Genomic DNA, 25371 nt, shown 5'->3' with positions numbered 1-25371 from the left:
AGATGGCTGCCGAACCTAATGAGTATTTTGCATTAGTCTTCACTGTGGAAGACACTAGCAGTGTGCCAGATGTTATAGTGTGTAGAGGAAGAGAAGTGGGTGCAGTTACTATTACAAGAGAGGTGCTCAAAAAGCTGAAAGACCTAAAGGTATATAAGTCACCCGGACCAGATGAACTGCACCCTAGGGTTCTGAAAGCGGTAGCGTTAAAGATTGTGATGGCATTGGAAATGATCTTTCAAAAATCGTAGTGCCAGAGGACTGGAAAATTGCAAATATCATTCCACTCTTAAGAAAGGAGGAAGGCAGCAGAAAGGAAATTATAGACCAGTTTCCCTGACCTCAGTGGTTGGGAAGATGTTGGAGTCAATTGTCAAGGATGAGGTGATGGAGTACTTGGTGACACAGAACAAGATAGGACAAAGTCAGCATGGTTTCCTTCAGGGAAAATCCTGCCTGACGAACCTGTTGGAATTTGAGGAGATTACAAGTAGGATGCAGTGGATGTTGTATAATTGGACTTTCAGTAGGTCTTTGACAAGGTGCCACACACAAGGCTGCTTACCAAGTTAAGAGCCCATAGTATTGCAGGAAAGTTACTAACATGGTTAGAGCATTGGCTAATTGGTAGATGGCAGTGAGTGAGAATAAAAGGATCTTTTTCTGGTTGGCTGCCAGTGACTAGAGTTGTTCTGCAGGTCGGTGTTGGGACCACTTCTTTTTATGCAGTATATCAGTGATTTAGATGATGGAATAGATCGCTTTGTGGCCAAGTTTGCAGATGATACAAAGGTTGGTAGGGGGGCTGGCAGTGTTGAGGAAACAGGTAGGCTGCAGAAGGAGTTTGAGAGATTAGGAGAATGGGCAAGAAAGTGGCAAATGAAATACAATGTTGGAAAAAGCATGGTCATGCACTTTGGTAGTAGAGATAAATATGTGGACTATTTTCTAAACAGGGAGAAAATCCAAAAATCTGAGATGCAAAAGGACTTGGGCATTCATTTCAAGAGGTCTAGAATACAAGAGCAAGGATGTGATGCTGAGGCTTTATAAGGCCCTGGTGAGGCCTCACCTTGAGTATTGTGAACAGTTTTGGGCCCCTCGTCTTAGAAAAGATGTGCTGGCATTGGAGAGGGTCCAGAGGAGGTTCACAAGGATGATTCCAGGAATGAAAGGGATATCATACGAGGATCATTTGATGGCTCTGGGTCTGTACTCACTGGAATTCAGAAGTATGAGGGGGATCTCATTGAAACCTTTTGAATATTGAAAAGCCTAGACAGAGTAGATGTGGAAAGGATGTTTCCCATGGTGGGAGAGTCCAGGACAAGAGGGCACAGCCTCAGGATAGAGGGGTGCCCTTTCAAATCAGAGATGCAGAGAAATTTCTTTTGCCAAAGGGTTGTTGAACTCATAGAATTTGTTGCCACATGCAGCTGTGGAGGCCAGGTCATTTGGCAGAGATTGATAGGTTCTTGATTGGACATGGCATCAAAAGTTACGGGGAGAAGGCCAGGAACTGGGGTTGAGGAGAAGAAGAAAAAAGAATCAACCATGATTGAATGGCGGAGCAGACTCGATAAGCCAGATGGCCTAATTCTGCTCCTATGTCTTGTGGTCTTATACAATCCAGCACGTTCAGTAGTCTTGCCTCATGCTGCTCTAGTGTTGACCCAAACACTATGAGGTCATCCAAGTACACAATTACTTCAAGCAGATTCCAACAGTCTGCTCCATAACACGTTGGAAAGTAGCTGGTGCTCCCGATATACCCTGAGGCACCTTTTGAAATGAAAAAATATCCAAGAGGACAAATGAATGTTGTCCTTTCTTTACCAGATTCACTCATTGGTATTTGGTAATAGCCATTTCTTAGATCCAACACACTGAATCATTTGCTTCCACTTAAGCAGGCCAGAGCACCCTCGATCCATGGAACAGTATATTGGTCTGGGATTGTAGGTCTGTTCAGTGTTTAATAATCAACACACATTCATACCTTCCCATTCTTTTTCCTCACAACAACTATAGGCAACAACTAACTCCTCAGCTCAGTGATAATTGCAGCTTCTTTAAGTTTCAGCAGGTGCTGCTCAACATCTTCAACCTCCACTAGTTCTAACCAGTGAGACCTCTCCTGGAAAGATGAGTCCTCTATCACTCTGATGGTGTGATGATTACTCTCAGAGCGACCAACACCAAACTCATCAGTAGAAAAGACATCTTTGTGTTCCAACATCTGATCAGTTAGTCTCTTTTTCCATTCCTCTGGTACTGGTGAGTCAAAGTTGAATGACTTTGATGTCAGCTTTTCCGATGTAGGAAACAGTTTCTTTTCCTTTTTCTTCACCGGAAAACGAGAAACTATTGCCACAGGAATGAGATGTGAAATCTGCATGCCACTTCTGAGGGTGGTATCCTGTTAGGTTAGACAGCCAAATATTTCTGTAGTGTTTATTCAAATATGTGGAGCAACCTTGCCTTGTGGCAATATGCCCCTCACAACTCACTCCACTTTTTATCTCGGACAATTGTCCTTTGCAGCACAAACAATGCAGCAGTTTATCTAACCTGAAGGTAGGCAGAAAGCTTCTTTTCTTCTTGAAATGCATGTCTGGCATTCTGAAAGCTGAAGGAAAATTATAGTGATATCTTCATATAAGAAAAAAATAAGGAATAAAACATTAGAGGAATTACAAAATCAGCTGAAGCAACTAGGAAAAAAACACAAGCTGAGTTTGGCACAGGATACACTAGAGGAAATTTTAAAAATTAGGAAAGAAATTAATAGTTTGGCTACACAAGAAATTCGAAAAAAATTAATGTTTCTGAAACAGAGACACTATGAAAGTGGGTCTAGATCTATGAAAATACTGGCATGGAAACTGAAAAAGTTGATAGCAGAAAATACAATTCATAGAATTAGGGATCCAAGAACAAAAGTGATCAAAAAAAAATAAGCTGAGTGAAATTCAAGAAGCTTTTGAAATGTTTTACGAAATTCTATATTCCAAAGTTCTGGGGGAAGCTTAATCCACATTGACACCTTCCTGAATTCTTTAGAGTTACCCACTTTAAGCAAAGAACAAAGTAGAATGATGACTGACATAACTGAAATTGAACTAAAAGCTGCAATTAGTAAGCTTAAACTAAGTCACCAGGATCAGCTGGATATACGGCAGAGTGGTATAAAGAATTTAGAAATGAGTTAATTCCTGTCTTACTCCCCACACTGAACTGGGCTCTAAGAAAGGCACAAATGCCACCCAACTGGAAGGAGGCGATAATCTCAGCTATACCGAAAGAAGGCAAGGATAAAATGGAATGTGGGTCATTTAGACCAATACCTGTTCTTAGTTTGGATTATAGGATATTTACCTCCATCATGGCCAAATGCTTAGAAGAGTTTCTACCCACACTGATACATAATGATCAGACAGGTTTTATACAACAATGCCAAACACAAGACAATATACGAAGGACACTTCACATTATGGATCATATTTTAAAAAATGAAATTGAAGCAATAGTGAAAAGCGTGGATGCTGAAAAGGCATTTGATTCGGTCAATTGGAATTTTCTTTACAGAGTTTTACATAGATTTGGTCTACATGATAAAATTATTAAAACTATACAGGCACTATATGACAATCCTACTGCTAGGATTAAAATCAATGGATATTTATATAATCGTTTTACCCTAGAAAGCGGCAGGAGACAGGGTTGTGCATGGTCACCGCTACTCTTCGCATTATATCTGGAACCAGTAACTCAATACATCAGACAAAATGAAGATATCAGGGGAATTACTATTAAAGGGCCTGTTACGCAGATGACATTTTGATCTATCTAGGGCAACCAACATACTCTTTACCTAAATTGATGCAATCCTTTGAACAATATGGCCAATTCTCAGGATACAAGATCAACATAGATAAAACCCAACTACTTTCATATAATTATAGCCCACCAAAAAAAATTGAAAGTAGATATCCTTGGGCATGACAAACAGAATCTGTCAAATATTTGGGCATCATTATGCCAAAAGATCTGGCAAAATTATCAGAATGTAATTATCAGCCTATATATAAAAAAATTAAGGAAGATATAACAAGATGGAACCTAATTCCTTTTCTTGGCCTCAGTTCCTGGATTGAATATGTTAAAATGAATGTACTGCCCAGACTACTACATCTCTTCAGACCCTACCAATAGAGATTAACCAAAATCAATTTAATGAATGGAACAAGATGCTATCAAGATACATATGGCAAGGTAAAAGGCCTAGGGTTCATCTCAAAACTTTGCAATTAGCCAAGGAAAAGGGCGTATGGGCCTACCTTCTCTTAGAGATTATTATTTTGCAGCACAATTGAGAGCTGTGATGTGCTGGTGCAACCCATCATATGATACTCAATGGAAAAACATTGAGGAGATGCTTTCCATCCCCATACAGGCAATTTTAGCTGATAACAACCTACAGAGTTACATAAATACTATTGATAACCCAAGGGTGAAATGGACTCTTAAAATATGAAAAACTATTATTAAAAGAATATAAACTAGAGAGGCATAGCAATTCTTAAATGGTGTGCATATGACTCGGATTTTACGCTGAATAAACTGGATGCCAGACTTAAGGACTGGACAGCTAAAGGAATAACAGCTATTTGCAATATAATAAAAGAAGGAACACTGTTCAGTTTTGAAATGCTCAAAGAGAAATACTTATTAGAAAAACAAGACTTTTAATCGGTATTTACAGATGTGACAGTATGTTAATAGGAGGGTTAAAAATATAACCAAGGCATGTTTGATAGAGCTATTTAGAAAAGCATACAATTCAGACAACAGTAGTAGAATCATTTCAAGCATGTATAAGGGTTTGCCAAATCTCAAAACACATTCGACTTCATACATTAAAACAAAATGGGAGAAGGAAGGAGGGATAATAATATCTGAGGAAGAATGGACAATAATATGGAGGTATCAATGGACGTGTACCAGTTCACAGAAATGGAGCAAGTTCGGGTGGAAAAACTTGATAAGATATTGTATTACACCCTCTCAGAAATCCCATTATGGTAGTAACCTCCCTGTTTGCTGGAGAAATTGTGGAAATCAAAATACAAACCATTATCATATTTTCTGGGAATGCCCCATTATCAAAGACTATTGGAGTGGGATACATAATGCCCTACAAGACATCTTTAAATGTGAAATACCCTTAGAGAGTAAGACCATATATTTTGGGTATATACCTCAAGAATGGTTAAAAAGAGATAAATATTTAATGAATATACTGCTGGTGGCTGGTAAAAAGATTCTTACCAGGAAATGGTTATCACAGGAGAGCCTAACTTTAAACACATGGATGGAAATTACAATGGACGTTTACAAAATGGAGAACATAACAGCATCTGTTAATCATAAATTGGAACAATTTGATTCATACTGGGAAAAATGTTTTAACTACATACCACCTCATAGGCCTGATTTTATTCTCAAAAGTCAATGAATATGTTGTAAAAAAAAGATCACTCCCTACTCTGTACATAGTTTTCTTCTTTCGATTGTTCTTTCTTTCCTCTCCTTTCTATAAGTGTATACCTCAGATAAATATTATGTGGAGATTAGCGACAAATATGATTATATGATAGATATGTACAGTATCTGGAATACATCTTATGGAAATGTTAGTTTGATGATAAACTTCAATAAAAAATAAATTACCAAAAAAAAAGAAATGCATGTCTGAACTTTACCATAAGATCAGCTAAACTTTCAATAGTGCCAAAAGCGTTTTCCAGAGCCTTCATGTAGTATGCTGACATGGATAAAGGATTTTCTGCCTTTAGGAAACTTACTATATCAGCAACAGGACCCTTTAAACTCTCAATCAGTATCTGCTTCTTGATAGTGTCTAAGCTCTGTCATTCATCTAGTAAATGAGATGCCCTCATATTTTTCTTCTCCACTGGGTGTGGGTTTGACTCCAGAGAACACTCACAGCTAGAAATACCCTTGGATTTCAGCAGGTACAAAGTACATTTTGACACTTATTGACCAGTGTTGGGATAGCAGAAACCAGCTCAGAATTTAGATCAACAGCTGAAAGACTTAGTAGATTTTTAACATTAGTCAGGCTACGTCCACCCTAGACCAGATAAATCCATAACCGAAGCTTTTTCTCCTTGTTTTGACCCTCCGTCTACGTTGAAACGTCGTTTTCCTCCCCCGAAAATGGAGCTTTTCTAAAACACTCTTCAGTGTGTTTAAATCTGAAAACACCTAATGGCCAGTGTAGTGTGTACAGGGTAAACGGCTATTTTCGAAAACGCTGTCATGACGTGCCGGAACAGACGGTGGCGGCAGCATGGCATTTCATTGCTTTCTTGAACGCAACCCCCCACACAACCTAACAATTTCAGAACAGACGGCAATGAGACTGAAGCCAGAAGAGTTAGAAATGTACTTACCAAATACTTTAACCCACAACTTGCTGAATAACTAAGTGTACTCACTTTGCCCTGTTTTCTGTCCTTGCTGGTATGAAGATGGTTTACTTATTTATGCAAGTACTTCTCTGACAATAGGAGTGTAACAGCCTAATGTAACATTGTATGGAAATACAAGATTACGCTGATGCAGACATGTTTTATACATTTAACAAGGTGCTTTATTAATGCAACAGAGTTAGTCAGTTTTTCAATGTTCGTTGTCAGCCGGGTCGTACTGTCCGTGAACTCCTTGTCGGTTGCCTCCATACGCTCCAGTATTTGATTTTTTTTAAGTTTTAAATCCTCCTGTGCGAGAGTTAACAGCTGTCCATCATTTGGCAATTTCCTTTTAAGTTTTTCTAGTCTGTAATTGCACAAACGCGCACTTTCACAATGGGATTCGACACCAAACATCACTTGTTTTCTGTAGCTGTGTCCTGCGCATGCCCAGTAGGAGGAGATTCGCCCAAAAATCTGTTTTAATGTGGATGGAGGTATTCTCAAAAAATGCCTGGTGTGGACAATAAGTTGTTTTTACATGAAACTGAGTTTTTCAAAATTATCCGGTCTAGTATGGATGTAGCCTCAGTTTCCCTTCATTCCTCAGAAAAGAGCAATGTAAAGTGAAAATCTTCACCCTCAGCAGCATCTGGAGTTGTATTCTGTGCAACCCTAAACACATGAACTGGCCATGGGCCTGCCTCACCAGCTATTCCTATCACATCAGGCAGAGTGAGTTCAGTCACATCACTGGAGGTCTTGACTAGTACAAAATATTAGCCAACTGATTTGTTCATACACTGATCAATCAGTGTAACTTTTCCTAGATCCAAGACTTTAACTAAACTGTCATTACTAACATCAACAGAAACATTTCTCAGTTCACAAGCATTGTGAGTGAATAATCTCTTTTTATTACACCAAACCTTAATCTCCACGGCATCCATATCATAGCACAGGTGGCCCCCGTTTTCCGAACGTTCGCTTTATGACACATCGCTGTTACGAAAGACCTACATTAGTTACCTGTTTTCGCTAACAGAAGGTGTTTCCACAAAGCCTGTACAAAGCGTGGCGTTCCATTAAGTTTTCTTATTCTTAAGGAGAAATCAGTCAGCCTATTTAATAAGCTGAAACAGAAAGCACTGGACGATGGAGATGAAAGTGTCGCGAAAGTGGAATTTAAAGGTAGTCCATAAAACCATAAGACAAAGGAGCAGAAGTAGGCCATTCGGCCCATCGAGTCTGCTCCGCCATTTTATCATGAGCTGATCCATTTTATCCTATTTAGTCCCACTGCCCCGCCTTCTCACCATAACCTTTGATGCCCTGGTTACTCAGATACCTATCAATCTCTGCCTTAAATACGCCCAATGACTTGGCCTCCACTGCTGCCCGTGGCAACAAATTCCATAGATTCACCACCTTCTGACTAAAAAAATTTCTTCGCATTTCTGTTCTGAAAGGGCGCCCTTCAATCCTGAAGTCATGCCCTCTCGTACTAGACACCCCCATCATGGGAAACAACTTTGCCACATCCACTCTGTCCATGCCTTTTAACATTTGAAATGTTTCTATGAGGTCTCCCCTCATTCTTCTAAACTCCAAGGAATACAGTCCAAGAGCGGACAAACGTTATATGTTAACCCTCTCATTCCCAGAATCATTCTCGTGAATCTTCTCTGTACCCTCTCCAACGTCAGCACATCCTTTCTTAAATAAGGAGACCAAAACTGCCCACAGTATTCCAAGTGAGGTCTCACCAGCGCCTTATAGAGCCTCAACATCACATCCCTGCTCCTATACTCTATTCCTCTAGAAATGAATGCCAACATTGCATTCGCCTTCTTCACTACTGACTCAACCTGGAGGTTAACTTTAAGGGAATCCTGTACGAGGACTCCCAAGTCCCGTTGCATCTCAGAACTTTGAATTCTTTCCCCATTTAAATAATAGTCTGCCCGTTTATTTTTTCTGCCCAAGTGCATAACCATACACTTTCCAACATTGTACTTCATTTGTCACTTCTCTGCCCATTCTTCCAATCTATCCAAGTCTCTCTGCAGACTCTCTATTTCCTCAGCACTACCGGCCCCTCCACCTATCTTCGTATCATCAGCAAACTTGGCCACAAAGCCATCTATTCCATAATCCAGATCGTTGATGTACAATATAAAAAGAAGCGGCCCCAACACTGATCCCTGTGGAACACCACTGGTAACCGGCAGCCAACCAGAATAGGATCCCTTTATTCCCACTCTCTGTTTCCTGCCAATCAGCCAACGCTCTATCCACGTATGTAGCTTTCCTGTAATTCCATGGGCTCTTATCTTGTTAAGTAGCCTCATGTGTGGCACCTTGTCAAAGGCCTTCTGAAAATCCAAATATACAACATCCACTGCATCTCCCTTGTCTAGCCTACTGGTAATTTCCTCAAAAAATTGTAATAGGTTTGTCAGGCAGGATTTTCCTTTAAGGAATCCATGCTGAGTTCTGCCTATCTTGTCATATGCCTCCAGGTACTCTGTAACCTCATCCTTGACAATCGACTCCAACAACTTCCCAACCACCAACGTCAAGCTAACAGGTCTATAATTTCCTTTTTGCTTCCTTGCCCCCTTCTTAAATAGCGGAGTGACATTTGCAATCTTCCAGTCTTCCGGAACCATGCCAGAATCTATCGACTTTTGAAAGATCATCGCTAATGCCTCCGCAATCTCCACAGCTACTTCCTTCAGAACACGAGGGTGCATTCCATCTGGTCCAGGAGATTTATTGACCTTTAGCCTATTCAGCTTCCTGAGTACTTTCTCTGTCGTAATTGTGACTGCATACACTTCTCTTCCCTGCCACCCTTGAGTGTCCGGTATCCTGCTGTCTTCCTCAGTGAAGACTGATGCAAAAATTCTTGTTCAGTTCCTCTGCCATCTCCTCATCTCCCATTACAATTTCTCCAGTATCATTTTCTATCGGTCCTATATCTACTCTCACCTGTCTTTTGCTCTTTATATACTTGAAAAAGCTTTTAGTATCCTCTTTGATATTATTTGCTAGTTTCTTTTCATAGTTAATCTTTTCTCTCTTAATGACCTTCTTGGTTTCCTTTTGTAAGGTTTAAAAAACTTCCCAATCCTCTGTCTTCCCACTAATTTTTGCTTCCTTGTATGCCCTCTCCTTTGCTTTAACTTTGGCTTTGACTTCTCTTGTCAACCACAGTTGCATCCTTTTTCCACTCGAAAATTTCTTCTTTTTTGGAAAATACCTGTCTTGCACATTCCTCATTTTTCGCATAAACTCCAGCCACTGCTGCTCTGCCGTCTTTCCCGCCAGTGTCTCTTTCCAGTCAACTTTGGCCAGTTCCTCTCTCATGCCACTGTAATTTCCTTTACTCCACTGAAACACCGACACATCAGATTTCGGCTTCTCTTTTTCTAATTTCACAGTGAACTCAATCATGTTATGATCACTGCCTCCTAAGGGTTCCTTCACCTCAATCTCTCCAATCACCTCCGGTTCATTACACAATACCCAATCCAGTACAGCCGATCCCCTAGTGGGCTCAACAACAAGCTGTTCTAAAAAGCCATCTCGCAGACATTCTACAAATTCTCTCTCTTGAGATCCAGTGCCGACCTGATTTTTCCAATCTACTCGCATGTTAAAATCCCCCACAATTGTCATAACACTGCCCTTCTGACAAGCCTTTTCTATTTCCAGTTGTAATTTGTCGTCCACATCCCTGCAGCTGTTTGGAGGCCTATAAATAACTGCCATCAGGGTCCTTTTACCCCTGCTATTCCTTAGCTCAACCCATAAAGATTCTGCACCTTCTGATCCTATATCACCTCTTTCTAATGATTTAATATCATTTCTTACCAATAAAGCCACGCCTCCCCCTCTGCCTACCTTCCTATCCTTCCGATACACAGTGTATCCTTGGACGTTCAGCTCCCAGAGACATGCATCCTTTAGCCAGGTCTCAGTGATGGCCACAATATCATACCTGCCAATCTGTAGCTGTACAAGATCATCCACCTTATTCCTTATGCTGCGTGCATTTAAGTACAACACCTTAAGACCAGTATTTGATACTTTTTGCTTTGATTTCACTGCAACTTTATTGCACTTCAACTCATCCTAATGGCTACACATTTGCCCCATCACCTGCCTGTCTTTCCTGACATCTTTACTGCTCACTATCTTAGATTTATTTCTGTTTTCCCCTTCCTCCGCTCTATCATTCCGGTTCCCATCCCCCTGCCAAATTAGTTTAAACCCTCCCTAACAGCTCTATTAAACTTTCCCGCCAGGATATTGGTCCCCTTCGGGTTCAGGTGTAACCTGTCCTTTTTGAACAGGTCATACTTTCCCCAGAAGAGATCCCAATTATCCAAGAATCTGAAGCCCTGCCCCCTACACCAGTCTCTCAGCCAGGCATTCATCTGCCTGATCCAACGACTCTTGCCCTCGCTAGCACGTGGCACAGGTAGCAATCCCGAGATTACTACCCTGGAGATCCTGCTTCTCATAAGTGGTTTGATCGGTTTCTGAGGCAAGGGCAACTTCATAGTTTAAGCAGTTGTCCCCAACCTCCGGGCCGCCGACCAATACCGGGCCGCGAAGGACGCCGTGGCGCAGTGGTAGTCGGGACACACCCAGCACATCTTTAAGAAAAAAGCCGGAATAAACAAACTAATTAATTAGGTGCCACCTGGCATGTAAATGTCGGCCCAGATCAGAGGCGATTGCCAATTGCGTCAGGTGGTTATTTGTATAAGCAAGTGTTTAACTGTGACGAAACTGCAATTTATTAGAGTCTTCCCGGTTCCAGTAAGTGAAACTACACTGTCCTGACGAAGGGTCTCGGCCTGAAACGTCGACTGTACCGCTTCCTAGAGATGCTGCCTGGCCTGCTGTGTTCACCAGCAATTTTGATGTGTGTTGCCTGTACATACATTATTTCTATTTTATATAGGCTGTCTATTTTTATGTGTTATTTGGTATGATTTGGCAGCTTCATAGCTTAAAGGTTACTGGAGAGAGCACTTGTGCTGTGTTTTTGCCGAGGGCACTTCCACGAGATTTTCGCTGCGCTAGACAATGCTGCAGAAAAATATTTCTACTTTATATAAGCTGTGTATTTATCATTATCATTCCTGCTTTTACTATATGTTACTGTTATTTTAGGTTTTATGTGTTATTTGGCATGATTTTGTAGGTTATTTTTTGGGTCTGGAAAAGCTCAAAAATTTTTCCCATATTAGTAAATGGTAATTGCTTATTCACTTTATGACATTTTGGCTTACAAACCGTTTCATAGGAACACTCTACTTTTGGATAGTGGGGGAAACCTGTACCTTAAATATGACACACTTTAAATTGCACAAAAATAACACCAGTGTAATACTGGCTTAAGCACAAATAAACAGGCTATCCAATCATTATACAGCCATAGTACAACATTCGTACAGCATTGGATTGTAAAAGCATCCATCCCAGATGAGCCCCCAAAAAATGTGTAATCCTCTCACCATAGGTTCATAATGAGTTAACCAGTACTGTGAATGCAAACTAACAGTAATATAACTCTACAATGCATGGGGAATAATGATGAAAAGGCCACTTCCAATAAATAATCATCACTAGGGCAAGGGTAAACAGAAAACATAACAGTTTGAATGTTCCTTTAAGGGAAAGTAGGACTGTTACTTCTGTGAACACTGACACACCCATGCAAATTTACTGTTCACCAGGAAGCAAAGAGTTTAACTCACACCAGTATAAACTTAAATTGAAGTTGTATTGACAAAATACTTTAAACTAAAACAAACAAAATAAAGAAAAGGGCCCTTTACGTATATATTAACCTATGGTGTGGACATAATCATTGCTCATTATTGCATAATCAATCTGATTTGCTTTACTTTGCTTTCTCATGGTATTGAACCATCTGAAAACACAGTCCAAGTGAAACATAAATAAATATCCACACAACATCCAAGGACAAGGCGTCAAACTTACTCCAAGGTCACGTGATAACTAGCTAACTAAAAGTTATCTGCACATTCTCTGTGAGACCAAAGTTTGTGTGAGGATTTTCCAACAGCAGTCCAAATGAGTTTGTGTTCTGCTGCTGTGTTTGGCGTCAGTTTCCATTTTCCTTCTTTCTCCTTCTTCCCTCAAAGCTCCTGCAAGCTCTCCAGAAAATAGCTACCCTCAGTCCTTCTAGAATGTCTGGAGCATCTTATTGGATGAAGTGTTAACAAGGTAAATCCTATTGGCTATTACACAAGCTCAACCTAATCAAATAAATTACTATTTTAACAGCAAAAAAAAAGAAACACCCGATTATATAATGTAATTAGAGGAATGCATTCCATTTTGAGAAAATCTGCACAAAATAAAATACACAACAGCATAACTGTATTAATACAATAAAGCATGGTTTTAAACCAGCGTATTATAATTGCATGTCTCAACCTTACTACATTACAATCTTTACCACCCCGTGTGTCTTTGGAATGTGGGAGTGAGTTGGACCTACACAGTCATGGAGAGAACGTACAACCTCCTTACAGACAGCAGTAGGAACCAAACCCCAATTACTGGCACTGTAAAACAGTATGCTAGCCACTGCACTACCGTGATTTCTTTCTTAAATCACTCCTATATCCCTTACATACCTCAAGGGAGTCACATGATCTCAGCTGCCTCTTCCTGACATATGCCTCCTCCTTTTCCTTATGAGAGTCCTGCCATCCCTGGTGAACGAGGGGTCTTTAATCCTGCCAGTCTTCCCCTTCACTCTATACACAAATTATCACTATCTTACTTTTAAGATCCCCCCTCCCATTTGCCAGACATCCTTTTATCTGCCAACAGCCTCTCCCAATCAAGCTTTTCAAATTTATATCTAAAGTCATCAAAATTAGCCTTGCCCCAGTTTGGGATTTTAACTTGTGGGGCAGCCCTAACTTTTCCAAAACTATTCTAAAACTAATAATAGGAAGATTTTGTTCAAAGAATGATTGGAATCTTAAATGTACTACTTGAAAGGGTGTTGGAGGCAGACGTTTCAAAAGGAATCACCAAGGCGAAGGAAACTATGGACCAAGTGCCGATAAATGGGATTAGTATAGATGGATACATTGGTTGGCATGGACAGGGCAAACCAAAGAACCTGTTGCTTCACTGTACAATTCTACTAGAAACTGATATCAATCATGGGTAAATTATTGGAAGGAATTCTAAGGGACAGGATAGACAGGGCCTGATTAGGCATAATCAACATGACTTTTGCATGATAGGTTGTATCTTTGGAGCTTTTTGAAAAAGGTTGCGAAGGAAGGTTAATGAAGAAAAGGTGTTGGATGTTGTCTACATGGACTTCAGTGATGTCTATGATAAGGTCCTGCATGGGAATCTGGTCCAAGCGGCATTCAGGATGAAATAGTAAATTGGATTCCGCAGTGGCTTAGTAAGAGAAGATAGAGTGGTGGTAGATGGTTGTCCCTCTGACTGAAGGTCTGTGACTAGTAATGTGCCTCAGAGATCAGTACTGGGTCTCCTGTTGTTTATCATCTACAGCATACTACTGATTTAGATGATAAAGTAGTAAACTAGATCATCAAATTTGAAGATGACAGCAAGTTTTGGGACAAAGTGGGCTATCAAAGGTAGCAGCAGCTGGAAAAATGGGTTGAAAAATAGTTGATGGAATTTAGTGCGGACAAATGAGAGGAGTTGTAGTATGGCAGGACAAACTAGAGCAGGACTTGCACTGAAGTGCTTGGTAGAACAAAGGGAGCCGGGAACACAGATCCATAATTCCTTGGAAATGGTGTCATAGGTAGATAGGGCCATAAAGAGAGCTTATGGCACATTGATCTGATGTATAAAGGCCATCGAGTACAGGAGTTGGAATGTTATCCTGAGGTGTTTAAGTCGGTGATGATGCTGAATGTGGAACATAGTGTTTAGTTCTGGTCACATACCGACAGGGAAGATATCAATAAGATTGAAAGAGTAAAGAGAAAATTTACAAGGATGTTGCCTGTACTTGAGAGCCTAAGTTACAGGGAAAAGTTAAATAGGTCACAACTTTATTCCCTGAAGCATCAGAGAATGAGAGATCTTATTGAGGTCCATAAAATTATGAGGGTATAGATAGCTTACAGGTGTTTTCCCCCTCAGGTTGGGTGAGACTGGACCTTGAGGTCATGGTTTTTGGGGTGAAAGGGGGATCTTCTTCAGTCAGAGGGTAGTGCTAGTGTGGAACGAGCTAGCAGCAGAAGTGGTGAATGCAAGTTCAGCTGTAACTTTTAAGAGAAGTTTGGATGAGAGATGTATGGAGAGCTATTGTGCCAGTGCAGGTTGATGACACTAGGCAGAATAACAAATCAGCACAGACTAGATGGGCTGAAGGGCCTGTTTCTGTGCTGAGTGCTCTCTGACTGTTGAATTATTTTGTTAATGTCTCTATGATTTTCCTTCACTCAGAATATTGCAGATGAACCTACAATTCCTAATCAACCTGAGAGACAGGCAGTCATGACCCAATCAGACAAGTTCAGTCCCACAAAGACCAATCGTCAAACTCAGCTTCACGTTCCTCTGGCGTTGCAGTGTGACCCCTACCTGGACACAGGAACCAGTTCAGCAAGCTGATTGGCCAAATGAGAAGCTGGCCATTTTCCTGTGCCCTCAATTCTCAACTTGGACTCAATCTTTCTAAGGGTAAATTCCACTACTCTTTGGTGGCTAGATCTATTCCTTTGATGGTATTGGCACACTCCTGTGAGGGGACAGAAGAAGTGAGAAGCACAGTTTCAGGGGTTCCAGCATATTTCACCATAGATGGTGTCAGTGGTACTTGTGATCTCACCCACTGGACAGAGGTTCAGAGACCTCAGGAAAAAAAAGTTAAGGACAATTGGATCTCAAGTAGTGGAGATACAGGAGTCAGAGCTGTGGATGCCATGCCCTCCTGAACTTTTCAATCCCCATAAATCCCACCAAAATGCAGGATTTGGAAATTGACATAAAGCCCACGTGATCATATCCATTTACTGCACCCCACAAGCTGGGCCATTACATCAGCCGAACGTGCTTCACTTAATTTGCGTGCAGAGAGCAAGCTTTACAAGGAAAAACATGCAGGCTTCGAGACGGGGCGGAGAACATCCTGCAGCAGGAACTGATGCCGACGGAAAGCACTGCTTTTAAACAGCCATTGACAGATCCATCATCAACAGGAACTGAAAAGAGCTGTTAGATTTTTCTGTGATAAGACATATTCCTCAGAAGCAGTTTGCAAATTGAAGAGTCAGTCACGCCTTTTTCTGATTTTCGATATTTAGCTGGGGTCATTTCTAACTGAGACTGGACATCTCCTCCAGGGAGAGCACTCAACAACAGTCAGGAAGGGCCTATTGAAACCCCGTTATTTGAAACTTTATTTAGGAACATCCATCAAACAGACATCATTCCTCTACCATGAGACCTATGTCCAGAATTTGTCTGGGTGACCTACAACAAGCTGGTGGCCATATAAAATGCCTGTTGCTATACAGTTATGTTCCGGCCAACATTAATAACCAATGGCTCCCTTGTAAAGTTTGCTACTGCAGAGCCATTTCTTACAATACATGTCTAATGACCCACAAGGTATAACCCTGAAAAGCCATATTACAGCTTTCTTTCATCTTCTTTTACTCAAATGAAACAAGCACTACTTAAACTTTTGTTCATAACTATCGTCTACCACTTTAGATAGTCAATGAAACAGTTGTGGCTTTTTCCATGAGTCATTTATTATTTTAATTACTGTATAGAATTTAGAGCGGAGTGAGAGGCTTTTGGCTCATTTAGCATATGGTACTGCTCGTGTGTTAAACATCACCCATCCAACCTACCTAATCTGCATATCCTTCTTTACCTTTCTCCTTTGCAGTTATCTAAATTCCTTTCCCATGCATTACCTGAATTTCTTACTGGTGTATAGTACATAATAGGTCAGGGTACAGTAGCATAGTGGTTAAATTCTTGGATTAGCAGCCAAGGTTCATTTTTTTTTAATGCCACTGTTGCATATCAGAAATGCTAGGTACACCCAACAGGTCAGGTAACATCTGTGGAAAGATAAATAGCTCAAGTTTCAGGTCCAAGACACTTTGTCAGTACTTGGAAAGAGGAAAACCAAGTTAGTTTTTAGTAACAGAGGGCTGAACATTTGAAATAGAACAAAACAAAAGCAGGTTAGATTATCACTCAGTAATGTAGCTGCATTCATACTGCAGGACTAATCTTAAACTTCCATTTGCCTGCCACACTAATTCTCCATCCCACTCTGACTTTATCTGTGACCTCCTATACTTTTACATAACCTCATCTTTACACAGCAATATTTTGCATTCAATATCAAATTATTAGATAATTTACTCCTCCTTTCTGTCTGCATAAATTCTGCGTGAAATCATTTTACCTCAGTTTTCTCCTTTCTGTTAATAGTCTGGCCTGTTAGACATGTCCCACAACTTTCAAAAAGAGGAGAAAATCTGCAGATACTGGGAATCTGAGCAAACACGCACAAAATGCTGGAGGAACTCAGCAGGCCAGGCAGTATCCATTGGAAAAAAGTACAGTCTAAGTTTCAGGCTGAAACCCTTCGGCAGGACTGAATTAACGCATTCAGTCCTCACCATGTAACAGATATTCTCATGGTTCTCCCCATCCTTTCCCCAGATTATCTCCTTCCCAGTTCTGATGCAGGATCTCAGACACAAAGCATTAATAATTCTCTTATCACAGTTGCTACCTGACACATTGACTGCTTCGTGTACCTTCTACTTTTACAGTTCTGGTTCATTATTTTTAAAAAACATGAGCATAAATCCCACCATGCTAGGTTAAAAAAAATCTGCTCTTATTAGTGACAGTCTTAAGCCTATGGCTGTCTGTCTGGGTTTCTCCTGCAATTTTCTATTTCTATTGTATCAGATGGTTTCATGTCTGTCATGCTGCCTCTTTCAATCTTTGTCCACTATTCTTTGGTGGCATCTCCCATGTCCGTTTTCTTTACATCCATTCTAGAAGCCAGAACTCTGCAATGCCTTTAAATTTTGATCAAACAACAGCTCTGTAACATGGGATGCTGGGACCTGCATCCAATAAAAACAGGATGCTACACGAGTAGGCCATTCGTTCACCGAGCTTGTTCAATTATTTCATTGGATTCCACACCTTATTTCCACACTTCTAACACCCTCAAAACCCTCACCCGCCTTAACGAAAGGCAAGATGGGAGGGGGGGAGGGGTAGAATTACAAATATCAACCACTCTTGGTGTGAACAAATCATTTCTGACACTTCTGATGGGTTCTGCTCTAATTTTATTATGGATACTTGTTCTGGTTTCCAAAGGAAGATCAGAGGAAGTTATCTCCTCTCTCTATCACTTTGCCTAATCAACACCATCCAGAGATGACATCACAAAATAATCTCTTCCACTTCAGAGAATACAATTCTTATCATAACCTATCCTCAGTACTTTAAGTTCCTTGTAGTTCTGGAATAATTTTTGTGAATCTGACCAACACCCACTGCGACTCACCAACCTGCAGTGACATTGTTTTATTTGGAGGCTACCCTAAAATAATATTTAGATGGAATTGAACAACCAAGTGCTGCAGTGGCAACAAACAAAACATTGGGAGACCCTAGTGGGTCACGTGGAGGGAACTAAATGGTCAACATTTTGTGTCTACGCCCTTCATCCATCCTACTACAATGCAATAATATTCCAACATACAAAGGAACTAACTGTTGAGTAGTGGAGCTCATTGTTTTGGTAAAAGGCACCATCCAAACCAGCCAGAGCTCCGTAGCGGTAATATTTTAATATCCTCCCTTTCCTGTAATTTTCCTACCACCACCTCCAATCTACACGGAACAGTTTATGGCTCCAATAATTCTATTTACTCTGCAAATACAATAATCCATATTTTGTCCAACCTTCTGAAAACAGTCCAGCCCATCTCCTACTTTAGTTTACTAACGACTTAAGTTTCAACTAAAAGTTCAGTTTATGAGATTTAGAGCTACATTTAGAGACAAGACCTCTCAGTTTGGTACAGGAAGCCAATAGCATAAAAACTGAACACCACATTACTCATTACCAATGAAATGTTTAGTATGTGTATCAGTATTTAAAACACTCAAACTAATTTTTAGTCCACTTAAACTTTATTTTGCACCAGGAACTCCATATTACTAAAACTCAGAATCACAGGTGACATGTTTATTGATAGAAATGTTAGTAAAGATCCTTACCTTGACAAATTATTGCTGTAAACAGTTGCAGCTGCTTCCACCCCTGCTGGGCAAAAGTTAACAAGGTATTCCGAATCCACCTCCCACTGAGCACATCGTCAGTTATCTTAACAAGGTGAGCTGTTGGCTGAAACTGGGTCTCACGCACACTGTGAGGAAGTGTCAGTTTGCAAGAGTTTATCAACAGTATTGACTGGATTCTTTTTGTTCAACAACAGTGCACCCTCCTGGTGCGTAATCACTGACAACAGTTGCACTAATTGTACAGACAAAGGATAAAGAGAGAACAGTAGTACACTTTGAAGGAATGTCAATATCACAGTTGCTTCTCCATATTCCAGTTACTATGCAACTGAGAATTCAGACTCCAATCTATTATATCCCCTCAGTGCAGACAATTAAGTTGTGATCTAATTGAAGTGTTTTGGTGGCTTGAAGGGGTGGATACTGAGAAACTATTTCCTCTGGCAGCACACAGCAAAACATGAGGCACTTTAAACTGTTCAGAGGCGATGCTGTGAACTACTTTGTTAAACAAAAGCTGTGAGAAACTTGGAAGTGGAACAAAGTGAAAACATGGATGAAAATTTACCTAACTGAAATTCAACTCAGGAGCATGACATTTGCCATTGTGCAAAACTTGATATCATGCTGCATCAGAAGATACCAGTACAGTAGAACAGAAACTTGGCCATGGCAGTGGACTTGAAGGTACTTGGGGGAAGAAAGATTTAGGGAATGAACCATAATCATCAGCCTTTAGAATAATGGAAACTAGATCATTCAAGAAGTAATTGAACTGCAGGACATTTGTAGGGCTGATAGAAATTAGAGATTAGAGGGTCAGAAGACGAATTAAAAAAAGATAAAATTGGGTGTTGCTGGAAGGACAGCCAGAATTGGTTGGAGGTTCTGTGTGAACAGTACAGTGCAAATCAGGATTCAAATAGCAGAGCTTTTCATGCAGTGTCAGCTTTTAGAGATACAGTGCAGAACAGGTCCTTCTGGCCAAACGTGGTGCGCCGCCCAACAACCCACCTGCTTAGTACTAGCCTAATCACAGGGTAATTTACATTGACCAATTAACCTACTAACCAGTAGGTTTTTGGACTGTGGGAGGAAACCCAGTGGTCATGGGGAGAATGTACAAATTCCTTACAGATGGCATTGGAATTGAACTCTGAACTCATACGCCCTGAGCTGTAATAACTTTGCGCTAACTGCCAGCTACCATGACTTGCCGATTCTGGCAGGGGTGATGATTTCAATAGCAGGTGAGGTGATGTCACAGAGATTAAAGCAACCAGTAGTGGAAACGGAGCAGATCGGAGATGGAATCTCATCATGGAAATGCTTCTTCTATATTCCAATGGAATCATAGGCAGAGGATCCTGAATCACAACAACTCAGAGTATTAAACATCTCCCATAACACAACTTCTGCATTTGCCTCAACCTCCAGTTACTCTTCTATCACTAGAAAGTTTTTCTGTACTTACCCGATCAAAATTTATTCAGTTTGTTTCACCTCAGGATCTCTCTGCTTTGAGGAAAACAACCACATCCGCCCTCTCTCCACATAATTGGTCTGTAGCCCTGTTACCATTCCAGTACATCTCCTCCACACCCTTCCCAAAGTACTGTGCAGTGGCAAACATAATACTCCCAGTGAAATACAGCATTAGTTTCTAACATGCTCCGTGCACTTTTTAAAAGTCAAAGGATAGATCATACCTGTCAACTATTGAAAGGCCTAGATAGAGTGGACATGGAGAGTACGTTTCCAATAATGGGAGAGTCTAGGACTAGAGGGCACGTCCTTGAAGAGAGACTAGCGTTAATTTCTTTAACTTGTGGGTGGTGAATCTGCGTATTTCATTACCACAGACAGCTGCGGAGACCAAGTCATTGGGTATATTTCAAGTGGAAGTTGATAAGTTATTGATAATAAGGGCAGCAAAGGTTGTGGGGAGAAGGCAGGAGAATGGGGTTGAGGGGGAAAGTAAATCAGCCATGAACTAATGGGAGAGCAGACTCGAATGGCTTAATTCTGCTGCTATGTCTTATGGAGACATGATGATGGAGACAGCAGCCAGAAAATTGGAAATGAATACCAATGAATTGATCCACTTGACCCGAAACAGGAGTGTGTAGGCCATGGCAGTCAAAACTCAAACTGGGCATGGCACCTGATGATGATGATGATGATGATGTCTTATGGTCTTAATAACTTGCAAGTCCTTCCGACTTCAAAGTTATCGACAAAAACTACTGCAGTCCTCCACTTCTATCTCTTCATTTCTGTAGCCCCCTTATACTACTAATGTGATTAATCTCTTGCACTTTACCAGTTCTTCACTGTTCAGAAACTATTCAATAGATTCAGATTGGAGCACTCCCACTCGTTCTTAAACACCAGGAGTTGAGATCTGTATTTAATTGTCTGCACATATACATTGTATCAGCTTTGATATTAGGAGTTAGCTTCACTGGTTCACAACCAGCAGCACACCCGGAGACTGGGTACTGCTGTTGCAGTGATACAATCCAACAGAACTTCAGAAAAGCACAATATCTATGATACAGAACACTGACCTCCGCTGTGAAGGACATGCAATTGGGCCTTGAGCTGAAGAAGACCCACAGCCAAGGCTCTCCACTCCCATATAAAAGGCCCTGTATATCTTCCACTTGTGCAGTCTTTTTGGCTTTGTCCAGATGGCAGTTGAGAAACTAAAGTGTTTATTTTTTCCCTGTTGTTTCCCTGTTCCCAGTGTGTATACATAGCATATTGACTTGCAACACTTTACTGGACAGCAGGCACTCTTGGGATCACCACTGCTGGTTCCATTGTCGAGTCAGCTGGAGTGGAGCAGAATCAGCAGGAATACAGCAAGCAAAGCAGTAAGGGACTACTCTGGGCAGATTGCCTCAGACTTTCCTTGCGTCACCCCACTCCCCATCGTCTCAACATTGCCTTGATCAGTCATGTTCCCCCATCCTCCTGCTGTACCACACACTGTGTTCTTGGATATCCAATTCTTCTTTGCCTCACCCTCAGACTCCCAGTGTTTGATCTCCTGAATCAAAGAACACAAGCAGAACCTACTGTACTGAGAGCTGATGACATCCAAGACAACAAGTTTAGCATCGATCTGCAGTAGCAAGCTAGAAGCAGCGGAACAGACAGACAAATAGCAGGTCACGCATGGATGCTGGAATCTGGAACAAAACATTGGTAGAGGCAGGTGTATGGAAAAGATTTGGGTCGAGGCCCTGCATCAGGACTTAGAGGGAAGAGGAAAGTTTGCCAGTATATATCATCACAAGGGAGAATTGGGACAGAGATCGGTACATGAATCAGGTGGGGGAAGGATGGGAAAGTGATCAAAGGGAGAAAAACCTAGGTGGACAGGTGAGTGCATGTAAGAGACATAGTTATTAGGAGTGTGGGTTACCCAGAATTGAAAGAAAGTGTTGATACCATTGGGTTGTAAGCTATCTAAGTGGAATATCAGATGTTGCTGATCCAATTTACATTTGGCCTCCCCATAGCAATGAAGGTGGTAAAGAACAGACAGGTCAGTGTGGAAGTGGGAAGGAGAATTCAAATGCAGTTGGAAGCTCAAGATAGGCTTTGCGGACAAAGCATAGATGTGTCACAAAACCGTCACGTAGTCAATGCTTGGCTTTACTAGTGCAAAGAAGGCTGCGTCATGAGCACTAAATGTTGGAAGAGGTGCAGGTGAATCCATGACTCACGTGGAAAGGCTGCTGAGGTCCCTGGATGATGATGAAGGGACAGATATTACATCGCCTATGATTGCAAGAGAAAGTGCCACAGAGGAATGGGTCCAAAGGGGTGAGTGGGCCAGGAAGCCACAGGGGGATGCCTGTGGAAAGCAGGAGTGATAGTAGGGAATGGGAGGGAAAATGTGACTGGTGGTGGAATCATGCTGCAGCCAGTAGAAATGGAGAGATGATAGGAGGAAGGGATCTCCACAAATGCAAGAGACTCTGCAGATGCTAGAAATACTGAGCCACACACACAAAATGAGAAATTCAGCAAGTCAGGCAGCAACTATGGCGAGGAATAAATCATTTCGAGCCAAAACCCTTCATCAGGACAATGAGCTGAATTGTTGTTCTGCCTGGAGTACGCGAGAGCAGATTATGTGGGAAATGGAGGAAATGTCTGTAACATCTTCAACATCTATGACAGAGGGGAAGCCAATGGTTTGGAGGTCTGGAGGAAGGAGAGTGTAGAGTAAGATGAGGGAGTAAGGAGGAGGGGGAGAAATTTGGAGAGAAAAACTGCATTTCAGAACAGAAAGGATCTCAGACATTTCAGGGAACAGATGGTGCTTGTGTGAGAATTTGGGCAGTGAATTGGGAGCAGGATTAGAGAAAAATATGAGCATTGGGCAGTGAAGATCAATGGTAGGATATGGGAATGAGGTTGTGGTGTGCCTGTATGAAGTCGCGATCACATCCTGGAAATAAGTCTCAAAGAAAACAATCTATTGTACAGTCAACTTCCTCAGTAGGCAGATTAAACAGGAATTAGAGCAACGTACACCAAATAAATCAGGGCAATTTTCCAGAGTCTCAAATGAAGGGACATTGTTTCAAGGTAAGGGGTGTGTCATTTAAAATCAAGATATGTAGAAATTTCTTCTTCCGGAGGGTATTCAATCTCTGGAATAATCCACCTCAGGACATTTGAAGTGCAGGTAGATGAATTTTTGAAAGATTGGGCAATTGAGGACTGTTAAGGATATCAAACAGAAGAGTTGAGGCCTGGGGTAGATCAACTGTGATTACATTGAGTGGCAGGGGAAGTTCAAAGAGCCAAGTGGCCTGCTTCTATGTTCTCATCTGAGTGGAGATCAGTTACATGCGGACAAAAATCAAGCACCAACAGCAGGATATGTTGAGTACCCCTTATCTGAAGTGCTTCGGGCCAGATTTCAGAATATATAATGAGATAGCTTCCGATCGCCATCATTTCTGACTCTTAAGTTATGTACTATTGATAGGTAGTCTTTGTCTTACACTTGTTCACCACACATATGGACTATTGCAGCTATTCAGCGTTAGATTTTCCAACGACGATGATCTTGGCAAACTCAATCAATTTCTCAAACAAGAGATGATCTGCAGATGCTGGAAATCTAAGCAACACACACAAAATACTGGAGGAACTCAGCAGGCCAGGCAGCATCTATGGTAAAAAAAAAGTACAGTCAATGTTTCAGCCCAAAATATCAACTGTACTTTTTTTTCCCTATAGATGCTGCCTGGCCTGCTGATTTCCTCCAGCATTTTGTGTGTTTCAATTAATTTTTCTGCTGCTTCATGATCAGCAGACTCTATCACTACAAATCTTTAAAAATTTAATGCCATGCCTTTTCTTAAATTTCTGCAACCAACCTGCTGAATATTCACAATTACCTTCAACTTTCAGTTTGTTGTGATATATCTTTGTGTTTCATGATCAGCTGACCATTAAGTGGCATATATTCACTCCGCTGGAGTTGAATCTACTCTTTCAGTACATATTCAAGATCTTCATTTTTTTTTTTCGCTTTATGCAGCGGTTTTCTATGTTTCATTAATATATGTGAGGTCACTTCTCAGAACTGCCTGTGGTGCACAGAGATATGCACATCACCTGGGAACCTTCCCAGTGTAATGTGGTATTTTCCATTTGTGATGTCATGTCAATGCTCAAAAAAAAAAATCAGATTTCAGATTTTGGAATTACAGATAAGGGATACTCAACTTGGATCACCAAGCTTGATTGACTATGGAAGTATCCAAACATTTCCACTCTCGCTGCCTGTACTGTTGAAACTTTTAACAGGCATTATAGACAATAAAAACAATAAAAACCAACATGAGAGAGAGGCAATTCAGCCTCACTTGGCATTATCTTCCAACCGTCCTTTGATATACAAGTGGTGGTGGTGAAAGTGGGATGATGATTGTTAGGACTATGTCAGCTGATGGCAGGGAAGTTTCCAAGCCAAGAGAGAACTGAAAGCCATTTGGACCAGCACAAGCAAGGATCGGCTTGGATTTGTTGAGGACAAAAATCATGTTTCTCTAATTTGTGTTGAATGAGATAAGATTAGAAGAAACTATTGCAGTTTAAGACAAATAAAACTGAGAATTTAGCCAGTCAGCTGCACCTGTGGAAAAAAAGCCCAGTCAACATTTCAAGTGATAGACCCTTCCTAAAACTGGGGAGGGGAGGGAAGGAGGGTGTGAGTGTGGGGGGGGGGGCAGGAGAGAGGTGCAAAATAAAAGCCTATATGGGAATAGATCAAGTGATAAGGATGAATACTAACTATAGCAAGACATTAAATAAGATGAGAAATAGACATCAGCAAGATTCAGGAAAGGAAGAAAGAATTTACCTGGCTAGAAATTCAACGTTCAATCCAAAGGGCTGCAAAATCCCTACACAGACGATAAATGTTCTTCTAGTTTACAGTGGCAGAAGTGCAGACAAATTGGGACGAGAGTGGGTTTACAAA

At 41.0% G+C, this 25371-nt stretch overlaps 1 protein-coding gene across 5 annotated transcripts in view; it reads right to left on the bottom strand.

Moving 5' to 3' along the window:
• LOC134345485 (anoctamin-7-like) overlaps positions 1-19344 on the bottom strand; it is a 190418-nt gene extending 171074 nt beyond the window's left edge. For 2 of the 5 annotated variants that reach the window (XM_063046213.1, XM_063046214.1), the window contains exon 1: positions 18831-19342. The gene's annotated coding sequence lies outside the window, so the exon portion shown is untranslated. Of the gene's footprint in view, positions 1-2571; positions 2594-12521; positions 12634-18830 lie in introns of those variants that run through there. The other 3 variants (XM_063046218.1, XM_063046215.1, XM_063046216.1) reach the window with 3 other exon arrangements.
• Positions 19345-25371: the final 6027 nt, after the last annotated feature.

Source organism: Mobula hypostoma, chromosome 4, assembly GCF_963921235.1.
Source record: "Mobula hypostoma chromosome 4, sMobHyp1.1, whole genome shotgun sequence".
NCBI classification, from domain to species: domain Eukaryota; kingdom Metazoa; phylum Chordata; class Chondrichthyes; order Myliobatiformes; family Myliobatidae; genus Mobula; species Mobula hypostoma.
This window is presented reverse-complemented; position numbering and strand designations above follow the sequence as displayed.